This window comes from Cyanistes caeruleus, chromosome 18, assembly GCF_971803275.1.
Source record: "Cyanistes caeruleus chromosome 18, bCyaCae1.hap1.1, whole genome shotgun sequence".
NCBI classification, from domain to species: domain Eukaryota; kingdom Metazoa; phylum Chordata; class Aves; order Passeriformes; family Paridae; genus Cyanistes; species Cyanistes caeruleus.
Window position 1 is genome coordinate 1,109,936 of NC_141718.1, and position 17,915 is coordinate 1,127,850.

The following is a 17,915-nucleotide window of genomic DNA, read 5'->3' on the forward strand; positions in this document are numbered from 1 at the left end:
TCTGGAACTCAGGAACACCTGAGGATCCCAAAACACCCCACAGAGACGCTGTCCTACCACCTTCCTCACAAAGGGCTGCAGCCTGGGCATTTCTGCAAATCACATTTGCTGCCCTGGCATGTCTGGCTGCTAACGTGCTAATTATGCAGTCAAATTTAATTAAATGTTTTCAAGAAATGAATAAACAATCGATACCTGTCATGACACCAAATGGCTGCTGACAGACAGCCCCACTGCTGTCCTGTGGAGTGTGCAATGCCAGGGTGCAGGGAAGGGAAGAGCTTTGGAAAGCAGGTGTGAGGTAATTAAGAAAAGAAGGAGACAAATGTAGAGGAGGGGGAAATCAGAACTCTCAAAGGACAGCAGCCATAAATTTGAAATAAGGAATTAAGATGTGTTCACTCATGTTTAATTCATGCACCACCGCTGGATGGTAAGAATTGTTCTCATAACTGAGCCAATTGCCATGACGGGACAGAAATTTAAACAAAATGGTAAAAGTAGGAAAAGAAACAGTGAGTTACCAGTACAGCACCCTCTCTGTCAGGCAGAATCACATTTAAAATACAAAACATTGGTTTAGCCCACTGTTACAGCCCTGCAAGGCTCCAATCCTTGGCACACATTTTAATTCTGCTGAAAAAGATGTTACAAATGGCACCTCCAGAGCTGATTGATCTCTCTTATCTGAGTCTGTCAGGCTTCCATCCCAAAGTGCTCTAACACTTCTAAAAGAAACCCAAGCAAGATCCACTTTGGACCATGGACCTTTCAAGGAAAGAGGAAAACCTACAGATTTCTTTGGTGCAGCAGCAGAACAAGAGTTTGGATTCCTAAGGCAGGAGTTTCCTCTCTAAGCCCTCTCACCCTCCCTGGATGAGGCTGCTGGGATGTGCTCACCTCCCTGCAGCCCTCTGCAAAATGCCATCACTGACATCCTAGTGACAGATATCAATGTTCTTAGAAATGAAAACACCTGGTGTGCTGGACAAGAAGTCCATTTCTTGCTGGCCAGTTTGGCTACTGAACTTGACTTGGTGACTGATGAGAATTTCTCTCCTAGGCGTCCTGCTGCTCAGCCATGACCCCGTGGTACCAGAGGGGCTGTGGTTAAGGGAAGCAATAAACACTTGCATAGGGAGAACACAGACTGATTTAAGCACACAGATACAATTTGCTGTGGTGTTTCATGGCCAGGGATACTCCAGACACAGCCCCACTGCTCCTGAGGGAATCCCTGCCTTCAACAGAGCCACAAAAACCAGAAATAAGCTCAGCAGGCTGCAGAGACAAGTGAAGTCCCCTGATTTCAAAGGGTTGTTGGTCAGGATCTAAGCTGGAGGCTTAGCAGCTGTTTTTGTGCAATTCCCAGGACTTTTGCTGCAGCACATTATCCTCAGACAGACAGTGGGCTCATTTTTGCAGGCACTTCATTTATCCTGGGTTAATCACATGCATGAGGTATGTAGGGCTTGGCCCAATATTATAACAGTCATTCAACTTCTGCCTTAATAAGCTGAACACAAACAGCAAAACCCATGTGGCCAGACTGACAGAAAAAGAAAAAAACAATTCACTTTTTTATTGCTGTCTAAAGTGTTCCACCCACTTTCATACCATACATAATGGGTTCCTGTATTTCTATACTGAAAGCTGTACTTTAGACAATTTATTTAAGCACTTTAAGCCTTTTACTGATAAAGCTGGTAGTTAAAATTGTCCATTTTATTTTTAGAACCCCAACGTCATGCATCAGCAACTGCAGGCCATCACTTAAGGGATTTGTTCTATTCTCTTCATCTCTACCCAATAACTTTCACATCCTGGTATAATTAATTACCAACATTTCCAGAGAATATTTTTGTATGCTTGATCAGCTCAGTTTCAAAGCTCTTTAATTTATCAGAGTATCTATTTAAACAAGATACCCTGGGTTTTCCTGAGTTTCACATCACAAGTTATTATTTTAAATAACCATTAAGCGGTGTTTACTTTATCTACCTGAAAAACTAACTTTTAATAAAGCAGCTCTGCCTCTCAGTGCTTTCAGGTGCTCTGGAGCAGATTTTCACATTTTAAAGTGCTTTATCCCTTTCCATCATCCAGCAGGAGTTACAGCTCAGAGACAAAGCCCTGCACGGAAGAGGTTAACAACCATCAAACACAGCCAGTATTAGCCAAGAACAAAAGTGAAGGCTTACAAGTAATTACTTCTTCTTTCTAACAGCCTGGTGACTTTTTAATCCTTCTTCTGGCATCATATGCCTCTGCAGCACTTCATCTGAACCCAAGCAGGCATCTGCTAAGCACATCACTGGCTCCAGTGTGACAGAGCAGCTCAAATTCCTGCAACCCCGTGAGCTCACTGGATGGGAAACTGTGACTTCTGATCTGTATTATTATTATTATTTCTTGGATTCCAGCATAAGAGGAATTTTCTTCGGGGGTATTTCACATGGAGCTGGAGCCCTGGGTACTGGATTCACTGGAACAGTCATAAAAGCTTAATATCTTTGAGTTTTTCTTTTATGAGGTTGGTTTGAAGTGACTTTCTTTTGGGCAGGGAATTAAGGGTTTAGCTCGTGGGTGGGAGATTACTGGCCAGTGGCCACGGATCTTCAGTGCCTGATGTTTGATGAGCCACCGAGCCTTCAAGGCAACCATCTGCCTGTCCCCTCAGCCAGAAGCTTCTGAGCCAGAGAAGCCAGTGAGGAGCAGAAGACATCTGCCCATGCAAAGGAGGAGTGATGGGAGAAGCCCTCCCTGCACCTTGTCTGGCCCACAGAGGCACATTTCTAATTGTCCCTTGCAGGAGACAAGCCAGAGGAAAAGTGCTGAACAGCTTCCTGTGCCTCTGTGCTCTCCTGGAATCCCAGCACAGCAGCACAGCTGATGCTCCCATGAGAATTCTGTCATTTTTAAAGCAGGATCTTCTCCCTCCTTCTCCCCACAGCTTTACCCTTCCTCCATTCCTGAACCCACCCATAACTGAATGCTGCCCCAGATTGATTTTCATTACTGTTTCACTTCCATGCCACCAGAGTTTTAAGAAACAAATCCTACCCAATATTATTCACAGCACCACCATCACCAAAGATCCTGCAAATGCTGTAGAAGATCATCCCTGTTCCTCCCATGAACACCCATTCCCACCTGCCCCTGACAGGGATGAGCACCTTACACAAACCAAACAAAATCCCCCTCCGTGAATTCTCTTCTGACTCCACCTTCCACTACAAACCTGTCCTGCTCTTGCAGAGCAAATCACATATTCCAGCTCAGGAACTACAGAAGAATGAAAGCAGGGAAGATTCACTTCAATCAGCACAGATGTTTCCTTCACCACAAAATGTCAACAGCTACACTTGCTGGTTCATTTTCCCTTAATTTTCTGTGCCAGCACCACATTCAGTCACATTTAGTGACTTCACAGTGTAAGAAATCTTTGTAGCAATGTTTTGCTCAGAACTAGAGCTCAGCAAATACATTCACTCAGACCTCAGAGTGACCTTAGCTGTACTCTCATCCCCTCCAAGCTCCCTTTTCTTAACATCCAGAGATGGGAAATTTTGCTGATGGAAAGGCTGAGTGGAATCTTAAACCAACCAAGCTCAAATTGAGGATATGGAACAGATTTTGAACTGTGAGGTTGATTAAATATTGCAGCAAAGGGAGCAATGGCTGGTCTGTCCTCACATGCACACTGGATCCCTCTGAAAAGGGCATTTTTCTCAGCACAAGTTCCAGGGATAACTGGAGCCTCGTGCTCCCTTCTGGCTTAAAAGCTACAGCTCTGTGAGCATTCCAGAAAATCAGCTGGATGGCAGGGCAAGTGCAGGAGCCACAGTTTCTGTTCCTCTTGTGTGCCCATCAGATGTGCTTCATCATCCTCTGAGGAATCAGAGAGACTCTTGGACTAATTGCACACAGGCAATGTCAAGTGTCAAATGCTTATGGTCACCAATTTGTGAAACTAAAAATAAACTCTGCAAACAAATCCAGCAAAGAAATCCACAGAGCAAGCATTTGAGGGAAATTGCAGCCTATTCTCAAATATTCTGTGAGCACCTGGTGAGGGCAATTACATCAAACAAAACTAATGTTAACAAAATTATTTCAGCAGTTCATTTTTTGAGCCCAGAGTTCCCTAAACTGAAAGCTGAAGTCCAAGGATAGGTTTGTACCAGACTGACCTGGGATGGGATATTCCTCTTCACATATATGGGATTACAGAGCCTGGAAACCAACCAGACATATTTTAAGCCCAGATATAGACACAGTCTTATTTAGCCTAGATCACAGTTCAATTAAACCACACTGCAAAGATTATTGGGAGACATTATAACCAGTTATTGTGAACAAATTTCCTATTTTATTTCAGTGGGAGAGATTAACTTCATTCATTCAGTACACTGTTAAATGAAAAACTGCAATAATATTCTATTAAATAGACTTCTCTCACATTTTGAGAGTATATCCTTAATGAATTTATCCTCTGGATATTACCACAGATCAAATCTTCACTGAAGCTCTACAGACAACCCTGGATTTAGTACAGAAGTGAACATTTGCCCCATTCTGCAGCAGAGGCAGAACAGTGGCATTTCAGAGCTGCCAGGAACACGCCAAGCACCTAAGGCAAGGTGCAAAGGAACACCAGGAGCCCCTGCACTCCTTGGAAACACAAAAACAACGGGGTGGTCACCAAAACTAAAGGATGGGAATTTGAAATGGATAAAAAAGTGTTTCAAACAGAGCTTGATTAGATGATGGAGCTCATTGCCAGGGAACTCACCCAGAACAGAAAGGGTGATGGGAATGCTTGCACTGATGTGCAGAATATGCAGAGCAGAGTCATTAACCACATGGAAAACTCCTTGTTTTAGCTGCATCGATTAGAGCCCAGGATTAGACCTCTGCATTCTAAAGCCTTATCCAACATCTGTCAGGTTGCTCCATTTTCCTCAGGATTACCAACACAACAGACACGTGTATAAACCACAAATAGCTGCTTGTGAGGCACAGCCTTTTCACTAACAGGAAAGAGAAGCTTTAAAGTCGAATTTGGAAACACAGAACTCTCAGGAAACTGTACATTAGAAAAGCACTTCCAATATTTCAATAACAGCCTCCAAAGTTTTTTGCAGTTCTGTACATCCCACCCTTTGACTGCAAAATACCAAAATATCCTTTTATTACCGGCCCATCTTCTCTGTGACCCTCTATTCACAGTCAAAGACTGCCTGACATTCAGGACTGAAATCTATAAATGGTTTTCTCAGACTGGTTGATGACCTTAAGAGTCTGTAAAAACAACAGTGTACATGCAAAGGTCAGTGAAGATTTCTGGAATCAGTCCCCCTGCCAGGGCTGACATTCCCAATTGTCTCTGCTGCCGAGGCCATCTGACCTATTTAAACGAGTTTGCCGTGCAGAATCAAAGACAAATACCTGGAACTCTGATTTCCACTAATGAAAGCTTTTGTTAGGAGAAAAGGGTTGGAAAACTTCTATACAGACACTGTTCAGGTACTTGGGTTTTGTGCTGGCCAGAGGCTGCAAATGTCAGTGTCCTGTGAGCAACACACGGTGGGCAAAATGTCACAGGCTGGCCTTTGCTCGCCTCATTGTGGCCAACGCCGCGGATTCTGCAGCCACCCACCGTGTCAGCACGGCAAGCACAAAGCAAATAGCACCTCAGCCCATCCCATCTGATCACTGGAGAGAAGAGGAGGATTTAAAACACCAGAGTTTATTGCCAGCTCCATCAAAAACATATGGTAGCCACAGGAAACCTCTGCAACGCCGTTTCTCTGGCGATGAAATGAGAGAAGCTATCATTCAGTTTGATTGACTTGAGAGTCAAAACCACGTTGAGTTCACCACACAAAAGACCAAGTAAAACATTGTCTGTCTGGGGAGGTTTCTGGTCTTTAAAGCAGGCAAAAAAACCCCAGTGGCAGCCACAGAGTGGGGAAGAAGTACACAATGTGGTTGGTATTTTCTACCTCAACCAGCACCTTTTCAGAGACCTGGACTGGTTATCTTCCAGCTGAAGAAGCTTCATTTTCATGGCAGTACAATTATGTGAAAAACACTTCTCTGCAGGGGATGTATCACATTTAGCCTTACAGGATGGCTCACCAAACATTTTCAAGTTTGGCCAGAATGCCATAATGATGGAAATACACGAATATCACAGTTAGTACATTCGGGGTTTTTTTTTAAAGTACTCAAATGTCATAAAAATGGGAACATGCAAGATGTAAGTTACAAACTTGAACAAGTTCTGGCCTTGGCAATGAATCAATTCCTTGTCCTGTCTCTCCTTCTCTAGTTTTTAATAGCTCTGAGCTTTCCTCTGCTGTTAAGTCTCTGTCAGATGCTGATAGGCACTCACTCCTCTGTTTAGACACTGAATTGCTTTGCACAGCTCCTTGTTTAAAGAGAGATTAGGGTCCTAGAGCCTGAATGGGGCAATTTGTTCAGCACTCTTCACTGCCAGGAAAACCAACAAGAACCAAGAGCACCCAAGAGCTCAGACCTGCACATGATGAAGTTTTCAGCCTCAAAAGTGTAGGAGGAGGACACAGAGGACTCAATAAATGAATTACAGTGGTTTTCCCCTTACCACCCAGAAAGGGAAAATGATTTTTCTTGTAAATTAAAAATAAAAATTTTAATTAAATTAAAATTAAATTAATTAAAAATAAAGCCAGCCAGCAACATTAAAAACAGGCCTTTATCTCACATTGCCCCTCACCAAGACCCAGCCTCCACTGGGCTCTGCATTACACAGGGACAAGGGATATTACTCAAAGAGCCAGGTATAACCTGGCAGTGAGTAATTCCAAGGCTGAAAAGGAAAAAGGGGTTTGTTACAATCAGATCTGAGCCAGGCTTTCCCTGGGGTCTGTAACACACTTTTAGCACACATCTTGACAGACTCCTAACTGGCAACTCACGTCTCAGGGCTGCATTCCCAGGGTCCTGGACTCTGCTGGGAATAAACCCCTCCAGACCTCCCAACCCAGCAACTGAATATCCAACAGCTGCAATCATTTTTCCCTCTCTCTAGACAGAAAACTGAGGCAGTGTAGCTGAGTTTTCCAGCAGGTTCTATCAAAGCTAAGCACAGAAAGCAGGCAGGAGCAGGGACAGCAGCCCTGCCCGTGCAGCAGGTGAAAGCACCAAAGGCAGGCAGGTAAGAGGATGTAAGAGCCTCACTGATGATGGATGGAACTTGGCAAGGCAAGGGAGCAAATGCTGCCAAGATTAGACTCTAGTCTGTCAGCTTTTCTGAGTGGGAACCAACAGCCTCAACCTCTGCTGCCTGGCGTCTCCAGGAATCTGCAAATTTGGTGTAAAACATCTAAATCACGGAGGAAAAAAGACCCTGGAAACCCTGACTTGGATCAGCATTAACTCTTGCAGAATTTCACTCCTAGGAAAGTTTCACCACTGGTATAAATCAATAAAGTTTCATAAAGGACAGAAAAATCACCACATGCTATACTTTTTCTCTTGAAAAAGAAAAGCATGTTATTTACATCAAAGTTTAATATAAAAGTCAAGAGGCCACTTATCCTTCTTTACTTTCTCCCCCTCTCCTTCATGGAAGAATTTGGAAAGCTTACAGATGCAATGCACGCACATTTTTATTACCTGCATGTATTAAATAGTTGCTTGTATGCAAACTGTGACTTAAACCATGCCAGAATATCCCAATATCCTGGCTACAACCCTGCTAATCATCTCCATTTCAAAAATGCAACGAGGATTTATGAGAAGATTAATTGAGAAACGAGGCTGGGGGGGTGGGGGACAGCCCTGCCCGTTCGGGAAATGAACTCGGCGTCACCTTTAACCTCCAAGTAATTCTTTGTCACAGAGCACAAAGCAAACTCATCATTCCAGAAGAGCAGCAGGACAGAAACCAAGCGGAAATTTATCTGGTTAAACACCTTCTTTCCCAGGGATTAATGAAAAGGGATGGCTGCAGCACTGGTGTCTTTGTGCTCCCAGCACCTCCACGGGTTGTTTTTAAAGCGCCCTGGCTGCTGCTGCTGTGGATCTTGGGGTGAGCAGCTACTCCCCAACCCCCAAATTCTGCCTCTCAAGTATCCTGTCCTGACTCCAAAGCTTTGTGGAAGCATCATCCCAGCTGTCCCCAGCAGCCACTGGCGCTGTTTGGTGACCCCTGAGGGGCAGAAGCAGGAGGGAAGGGGCTCCTCAAGCCCCAGTCCCCAGCTCCAGCCCTTCTGTCATCTCTTCTTCCCAGTTCACCCACGCCAGAAACGTGAGCGGGGAGAACAAAGTGGTTGTGGTGATGGCAGTGAGGAGGGGAAAGGCAAAACTACAAAAAGAAGATGAGATCCAGAAGAGGGAATCTTCTAGGGGAGCACAAGCAGACCAGACAGAATGCTAAATGACAGTGAGAAAATGCAGCAGAAGAATGATGAACACGTGGTTTTAATTCTGTTTGTTAAGGTAGAGAAGATGATAAAAAAGCCCCTCTCTAAAGTCTCTTTCATTTGCTGTAATGTTTTGCTATAACCTGCCCAGAAAGGGCCAAAGCAACATCAGTGCCATACCTGAGGAAAGCATCTGGGAGAACACATCTGGCAATTGCAGTTGTGGAATTAGGATGCAGAAGCCAATGGGACCAAGTTCTGCTTTCCAAGATGAAGTTCATACAAAAGGAGTACATTCAGAAGCCAAAAATGAAGGCCTGCCTAAGATGAAGACAAGAACCTGGATCCAGTTTATGTTCAGAGCAGAGCAAGAGTGTGGTGCAACTTCAGAGAGGGCATTAATGTCAGAGTCAGAGCTGGCCCCTGCACTCAGGAGGTCCAACAGAGCAACTCTGTATTTTCTGGAGTGGGTGGAAAGCAGAATCCTACATTCCTGTTGCTTCTCAAATGTCCTTAAAGCCACTGGCAAAGACAAATGACAATGATGGATGCCAGTTTGTTATGCTGAGCACCACAAAACTGCACAGAGCAAATGACTTGCACCATCTTTTTAAGAGGTTGAACGTGTCGTGCTCCTAAAGTGCTGTTGTGCTCAAGAATCACTGAGAGCTCCCTGCAAATCAATGCAATAGAGCCCTGCTATTCATTTTGCAAGCACTATTTTTATCCTTTCCTAATATAACTTCCAAACCTTTCTCCTCCCCCACGTCCCTGCCACAGATCCCTAATTCACACAGCTAAAAACACACAGTGCCTCCTACAATCTTTTCCAACATGTGCAGTCTTTAACAACAAAATTTAATTTCTTCCTTTCTTTGAAACTCATCTTCATTCAGCCTGGTTCCTAAGGGAAATTAATGAGGGCTCACTGAATATGTTTACATAAGAGCTCCTCCAAATTTATATTATTAAGCATTAGGAGTGGTTTTATCTGCCCTCTAAGGGACAGAGGGGCTGATGGGTCTGGCCAGAGATGTCTCAATACAACATCTGCTGTCCACTCACACCCTGCTGGCTTTGCTGTGTGGAGCAGGGCATGGGGTGACAGCTGAACCAAAGGTGATTGCAGCATCAGCAGCTCTGGGCTCCGCTGGCAGCGAGGTGCCAGCACACCAAGGCAGGGCTGAGGAGGCTGTAGGAGCCTGGCTGTGACCCCAGGGCCAGGCAGGAGCTGTGACACTGCTGTGGTGACAAACACCCTGCCCACACAGCCACGTGTGACCCACGCTGAGCCCAGCTGCTCATCCCCAGGCAGCCTTCCTCAGGAAAGCCTTTCTCCTGCAGGAATTCCAGCACTGATGGGAATTTTAGTTCCTGGTGGTCTCCACAACGACATCTTGGTCTTTGATACCCAGTAGAGGCTTTGGAGCTAGAAAAAAATCCTTCTGCTCGTTCTTATTCACACAAAAGCCATAACACAGTCCTTCACAGCAACAGTGTGGATCACCACAAGGAAACGTGCTGCGTGCACAAGCACAGATAAAATATCTACCTGTGCAGGCACTCACAACTACAGCTCATTCCTGTACAATGAACTGTGAATCCAGCTCTGGAGCTACCTCTCAGCCTGACTGGTCACACCGTGTCTGAGCGACACCTTCTCCCTGCTGTAACTCCTCTGGGGTCGGACATCTGGCTGCAGCTAAGCCTGTGGTCTGGCACGGCTACTGGACCTGGACAATAGGATTTCAGCAATGATTAAAGATGCCTGTGGCTTCTGGGCAGGCAGGAACAAAGGAAACCCTTCTGCTGGAAGAGGGGTTTGATACAATTCAGGGCTGTCTCCACTTCTGCAGTTTTGTCTCCTTCATTAGCTAACAAAGCAACGACTCCAATTCATGAAAAGCAAACTCCTACCATCCTGACCAGCTTCCAAGGCCTATCCTGCAGCTCCTTTTGGCTCCATGTCTCCCCAGGTAACCCTTGCCAGCTAAGGCAGAGTGGTACAAGAGCCATTACATCATGCACATTCAAGAACCAAAACTTTAACAGGGATCATTTTTCCTTCAATAAAGAAATATAAAGTTAATGCCACCCTGAATTCCCAAAGTACTGTATTAACACTCTTGTCAGCTGGAGGGCTTTTAGACTGCTATATATATATTTCTTTTTTCCCCCCTTTCTAAGTCTGTTTAAACCTGTCTGCATTTCAGTTTGCTAAAGCTGTTTAGCCAAGTATGAGCTCCATTCATGGCCAGCTGTAATGAACGTCACAGGCTGTAACCCAAGCAGGCAGTTGTGCCTGTTTGCTGCAGACTCTCATTCAAAGAACCAGAGAGAACAAGAGTAGTTTTTGAGATGTTGTAAATGCTGAGCTGCTTGCTCTGAAAACCAAAGCAGAGTCCTGTTCTCTGTGCAGACAAGGTCTCCGAGTGAGGGGGGTGTGGGAGGGAAGCTTTGTTTACAGCAGGCTCCTCTGAGCTAACAACTCACATGGGATGTTTTACTTTAAGGGCAACATCATGCATTGATTGAGAAGACAGATATCAGCATCTTCCACCCTTGCTGGATACAGAGCACACTGTGGAGAGCTCCTGTCTCTGGGCTGCATGGTAAAGAGCAGAACATGGCTCTCCTCGGTATAAATTTAAAGGGAGGACCTACAATACAGAGAAATCTTCAAAGGCCAGTCAGGTTTCCAGTCCAACAACCCTGCCAAGTGTTCCTTTAATCCTTTATTTACCAGTAAATCTGCCTCTCTGTTCAGCAGGCTTTTACTGGGATTGGGTTTCAGCCTGCAACCCAAAAGCTGTAAGCATATGCTCTGTAGCCCTAATGAGAAACTCAATCTATTAATGAGCAGACCTTCTCCACAGGACCAGGTCTTGGCAACATGAGTCAGTTCCTGAACTTTCACCTCCTGCTTGGCAGCACCCCAGACTAACTCCACATCTCTCAGCTGGCTTACATTATCAGCTCATTATTAACATACATCGGGGCCAGATCTCTTCTACGTGCACCCAGCAAACAGGAAACTACACAAGGGGAGGGCTCCTCATTTTTGTCTGACTCTGGAGCTCATAAAAATGACTAATTAGAAGCAGCTCTAGCGGAGGCACTCTGCAGATCACACATTCCCTCTGAACCGTAGTCCTGACTGGGGATAAACAGCCTGGAATGGCAGGGCAGGCTCAGAGCCCTGCAGCTCTCAGCCCCACAGCTGCTGTGAGGCAGGGCTCTGCTGCTCTCCTGATCGTGGAGCCAGGAGACAGCGATTCACACAGAGCAAAGGACGTGTCCAGCATCACACACAGTCCCAGAAAGCCCAATTCCTGCATCAGCTCCCCTGCAGACAGCCCCAGCAGCAGGGAGAGCTGTGGGAGCCCTCTGCAGCCCTTTTCAAAGGACTCTGCTGTGTATTTTGGATGTGCACGCTTGCCTGGCCCCACAGAGCCGGGCTCAGAGCGCTGCTTTGAAGTGGCCTGCGAGCCCCCAGCAGTGTACACAGCACTTTGGGAAAGCTTCCCAGGGCATCTCTCATGGCCACAGCTCTCATGGAGCACGGGAGAGGATTCTCTGGCACAGCAAGCGCTGTCCTCAATGACACACGACTATTTGTCATGCATTGTCTCACTATATTTTCCTCCTTACACCATCAGTATTTACTTCTGCCCTCCAGTCCCCTCTCTCCTCAGCTGTCATCCTTCAGCTCAGGAAACATAGCAAACAAAAAACAGAAAGAATCTCTCCTCCAGATGCCAGGTTCAGACCCAGTCCATCTGAAAGCTGCAGCAGCCTGATAATTGTTCCCATCTCATCTGAGCACAGATGCCAGCACAGCCAGTGACCACATCAGCAAACAGAGCTGGAGACACACTCAAGGAGCAAGAAAGGTCAGCAGAGTGTGTTCAGGTCAGACAGGCTGTTAGTGATGTGGATCAGACTAAAGCTGTTACACAGCATTCTGTACCTGCAGCCATCCCAGCCTAAGGCACATCCATGCAGAATATTCACACCCACTCTCAAACACCCCTTCAAGCAAACCAGACTTAACACGAGTCAATACAGAATCTGGCAAAATCTCAGAGCCTACACAAGCCCCTAATTTACTTTGGCTGCTCAAAAGGTAGCAATTTATATTCCTTCTTAAAAAAAAAAATTAGCTGTGGCTAGAATTACTTTTCAGAGCTGATTTCATTTCATAACTCGCCTCCTATTCAGACGGAATTTATGCAGATGTTCGGAGCCAAAAATCTGTTCTCATTTAATCCACAGCAGAACAGGTAAAGAGCAAATCTATTCCAGCCAGGTTGGTGCCTTGCTGCTCCAGCCTCCCCTAACACAGCAGCAGGCACGAGGAACTCACAGCTGCCAAAATCCTGCTGCTCCAAGGGGCTTTTGTCAGCTCTGCTCCTCCACGAGCTCTCATGCTGATAACTAGAGGGGAACTAACACAAAATATTCTTACGGGACCAAGATCTTTCAGATGCAAACGAGCTGGAAACAGATTTTTAACTATTTTAAATGTACTGTCTTTCCCAAAACTGCAGGTCAGAATCCTGCAGAGATCAAAAGCTAAGAGATCCTTTGTGGAAGCAGTGGTGATAAAAAAACCCAGAGTGTTTCAGATCAACTGGTCAAGAACAAACTGTACAACTCCTCACTGTAATTACACCAAGATGATAAAACTCTGAATTGAGATGCAGGTTTGTTATCCAGAATAAGGGAATCCCACAACAGAGGCACCGTGTCTGGAATTCTCCAAGGGATGCTGAGTTACCTTAGGCCACTCATCTCTAAGTAGGCAGAAGCTAAAATAAAATAACTAAAAGTTCTTCTGCAGAAAGAAATGTCTGGGACTTTAACCAGGGCTCAAAAAATGGCTTGGGGTGAGTTGTGGGTGATTATGTAATGGAGAGTGATATTCAGATTATAAAACCAAAATATATTAAGGTATAGCAACCTATTAATGATTGACTCAAGCAATGGGAAAATGTATATTTAAAGATATTTTCATCATTCCTTCACATAGTTCCACATAAGAGATGCCAGCAATGATATAGGTGGTAGAAGAGAAGACACAAATTTGTTAGGTATTTGATACCAGTCTAATTCTGAAGAGGTGAGAAATTTCATTCTCAGTAATATTTACAGAAGGCAAAGAAAGTCCAACTCATCTTAAAAATAAGGGCATGATACCAACTAAGCCTTACTCCTTCTGGCTTTCTTGCTGCTTGGGACTGACTGAAAATCTGGGCAAGATAAATTAACTTTCCCAATATATAAAGCTACATGTTCTTATCATAAAAAAATAATCTGGATTCCAGCAGCAATTCAAATGTTTTCCCCCAAGTATGCAGATGTAACTCCTGCCCCCTTGGAAGGGCCCCTACAGCTGAGAATTGAAGCAGCCTCTTAAAACCAAAATACCTGCACAGGCAACGTGATTTGTGATGCTCTGGTCCCTCAGGTCTCAGCAAAATTAGTCCCATTAAGAAACAAAGCACAGTCTGGTGCCTACATATGGATTTAGCAATTTCACTTTATGTTAGCCAATTAGAAAACACTGGCTCTTTTCCTCCCCCAAATGCTTTCAAATTAATGAGAGGGGGGGAAAAAAAAAAATGCAAACACATAGCAAAGGCTGAACAAAGACTGGTGCTTGATAGAATTTGCATGTAAATCCTCCAAGATTCAATTTTAAGTAGAAGCAAACAAGCAAAATATTTACTGCTCAGCATTTCACAACCCCACCAAGGCTGTGCTGTGTTTCAAGGCTGGTTTCCTGGCTGTGAACGCTGCTGTTTGCTGCAGGGGACACCATGGTGAGAAATACCTGCCCTGAGAGCAGAGCCAAGCAGGGCAGAGTCCCGGCTGTGCTGCTCCCTGCTCAGCACATCTCACCTTCCCCTCTCCCCACAGAGCCACGCTGGCTGCTTCCATCTGCCCCTGAAGGAGCCACAGCACTTGCCAGAGCTCCCTGAGAACTTCCAGCACAGCTCTGAGAGTTCCTCCCAACCCCAGCCTTGCACGGCACAGCTGATTCATCCTCCTTGGCCATCCCATCCATCTGGAGCACAGCAAAACCTGTGAATGCTGCCTCAGATCGTGTCTGTGCTCACAACAGACCCACTGAACACTCTCTGTTGGAGATATTGGAATTTCATGTGGGCTAGAAATATTTCCTAGGAGCTTTAGCTTCATTTCCTTTTGGAGAAACACCTCTCCCCATTTTCCTTCAAGCTTATATACTTGAATTACCATATCTCCTTAAGCAGCAAAAAGCAATAACTTCACCAGATCCAGGAAATATTAGTGGCATTATTAATGTAAATAAAGGATTTTTCATAGCATTTTTAAAGTTATTACACCAAGAGCATAAATAAACCTCACTGATGGAGTATTAGTATTTTATGTTGGTGGGAATCAATTGTATGACACAGTCAAGTAGGGAACTTCTTGGGCACATTTAATTCCTGTAACTGCCAAATAACCACATGAACAACTTTGTCCTATTAAATCCCCTTCTGTTTTGCATTTTGCATTCATTTCCTTCCAGCCTCAGCACTGTCCCCAACTCAAAAAGCTTCAACTGAACCATAACGAGCCTCACAATAAAGCACCTCAAGAACTAAAGACAAATGTCCTTCTGGCTTTTAAAGCTGCATTTCTCATTAGAAATGCTGCCAGCTGAAACACATCTTGAAAAGTGAGCACAGGCTAATGGACAGACAAGACAGAAGCTGGCACACCTAGATTTTATTCCTAGTCTCTAGATTATTCACTAAAACAGTAAATTCTGGTTGTTTTTAATCTCATTTAAGAAGTAACTACTTGCACTACGGATCACATTCCTCATGCAGAGCAGGATGAAACTCTTAATGGCTGACATGGAGCAAATGGGAATTCTCTGCTGTGTGAGAGAATCATCCTGCTCATCCCAGCTCCAGCCCCTCTCCCAGCATAGCTGCAGGGAAGGGATCTGAGACCATTCCTTCAGCCCCTCCCAGCTGAACATCAGGCATTCTCTGCAGGAAATCGTGGGATCTAAACATTTCACCCAGTTAATCTGTCCTTCTAAACCCTCTCAAATCCCACATTTTCCATAGAAATCCTCATTTCCATCGCCCAGAATTCCCTCTCACCTACTATGAAAGCATTCTGAAACACTTGGGGGAGCGAAGTTGATAAAAATCCTGATTAAACCAGCATGTTTCCATGGTAGGTGTGGATTTCTCCAGGTTTTTGTAAGTGCAGGTATGAGGGGCATTACTGGGTGTGTCAGACCTCACCAGACCTGGTGCTCAAGAACAAAGGAAAAGGATTCAAGAAGCCAAAAGACAGTTCAGGGAAAATGAAACAGTGAAGAGAAGGAACTTACAGCACTTCTCTCCTTTTCCAGTGTGAGGCTGAAAAAGGCACTCTGCTAATGGATAATATTTATTTCTTTCTTTTACAGTATTCCTGCCAGAAGTGCTGAGAAATAGGTGTTATTTCCTTACAATAATTCCCATAATAATGAGAAATCCCAGGCAGCCTCGACTCTAGGTGGCGTTGGCAGCTCCTCTTAGAATCCATGAACTTGAAAGGCATCAAACTCATGGAGATTGAGCCTGATCTGCTCCTACTGCAGAAAGAACTATTCCTACTGAACTGATCAGAGCACTGGAGAACTCTGCTTAGCAATTCCAGAAGTGATTGGATAGTTAAAAATACGTTTGATTTGCTGAGAATTACTATTATATCCACAAAGAACTATTAACTCTTAGACACTCTTCCTCTGTTTCTGCAGAGAATGATGATGCCAGGAGGGATGAACTGTGTCAGAGGCTCACACCACACAGGTTAAATGTTACCAGTTCTGCCCTGATGACACAATTTGAGTGAAGTCAAACAGTGCATTTGCCCATTCTGTTCTGTGACTGAGTTGATTCACCCACACAGGATTCCCCAACAATTCCACGGTTCCCTGCTGCCCAACAGAAGCCTGAGTTAGTTCTCATCCATACTTCCAGCAAGGGATTGTTTAGGAGGTGCAGTTATGGATCTCATCTCTGGGAGGGCCATAACTTCCACAGCTCTGTACTGAGCAGCAATCCTTCGATTTCCTCAAAGCAACTTGAATTTCCCACCGTTCCTCAGAGCTCTCTACTCCTCGATCCTAAAACGAGCACCAGCATTTGCAGTGTCCCCCTGTGCTGCTGAGCCCTGGACAGGGAAGGTTTGCAGCAGGAACACAGGACACAGGGGAAAAGCTGGATGCTGTTTCAGCCTCTCAAATCAGTTAGTGAGTGCTGCTAGCACTCAGATCCCCCAGACACATCACATACACAGCACCCCTGAATCAAACACTTCAGAAAGTGGATATGAGAAGCAAAATGCAAATATTCTCCCACTTTTGCCACGACAGTGACTGTTGTGAATTTATTACTGCTTTGCTGCCACAATTGCTCCTTGTGGAGGCTCAGCTCAGTGACAGCAGCTCCTGCACCAGCCAGGACTGGCACACACATTTTGGTGCAGATGCCAAGAGAGCTCTGAAGCCACATCTGTAACTTCAGAGGGAAGAGATAAATCACACCCAGGTATTACCTGGTGAGTATGACCAAGACCTGATGACCTTTTCTTTCTGACTGGAGGGGAGTTCTGTAATTCTCAGCACAGCAGTGCCTTTGATGCAACATTAAAATGCTGCTTAAGTCTGCTCCTGTGACAACTCTTTATTTCAAATGATTGTTTATGAAATTTAATAGCAGCAGTTCATTCCTGGCTGATGGTGTCTGACACAGAACACTTAAAGTGAAATGTGAGTGGCATTTTTGTATGGCTCCTGTACTGAATATGATCACAGCCCCAGTTAATTAAAGTGCAGATGAGCTGTCATTAGGTCGCTATGAGTTAATTGGCCTTCTCAGGGGCCAGAATTAAGCTACAGCACATCGAGGGTGCAGACTTTCAGGCTGAACTTGCATTACCACATTTGGAGTCTGGGAGCAGTCAGCACCCAGAGGCAGCAATTCTCAGACCCAACCTACAGAGCTCTAGAAATTTGGTCATTTCTTTCCTTTTTAGCTTGTAGGCTGAGCTCTTGTGAAAATCTGGCCCCTGGGGTTTAAAAGCAAAATGCAGTCTGTAGTGTAAACTCCTCATTTTGCAGCTGGAAGTTGATGTCAATAGTTTTCCCACAAACTGAACAAGCAACAAGCCTTGCCATAAACAAAGAATCTGATAGGTTTTTTTTAACCTTTTTATTACTAGCCTTATGTAAGTTTGCTGTATCACTGTTCATTTACTGGTTTACACAAAGTGAGCTCAAAAATACCATAAATTCTTTGCCCAGAACCTAACATCCAAGCCTGAAACTTTTTTCCTTAGAAACAGCTTGGTTATTCAAGTCTGGTAAAAAATTTGCATTTCTTGTTCCTAACCTAGATGAGAAGCATAAAACCATCTACATGAGAAAAAGCTGAGGAAAAAAAAAAAAGCCCTCCAGTAGCAATA

At 44.7% G+C, this 17,915-nt stretch overlaps 1 protein-coding gene across 4 annotated transcripts in view; it reads right to left on the bottom strand.

Annotated features, from left to right (window-relative positions):
* Positions 1-17,915, bottom strand: part of TMEM132C (transmembrane protein 132C) — a 168,126-nt gene that overhangs the window by 115,932 nt on the left and 34,279 nt on the right. The window lies entirely within an intron of this gene.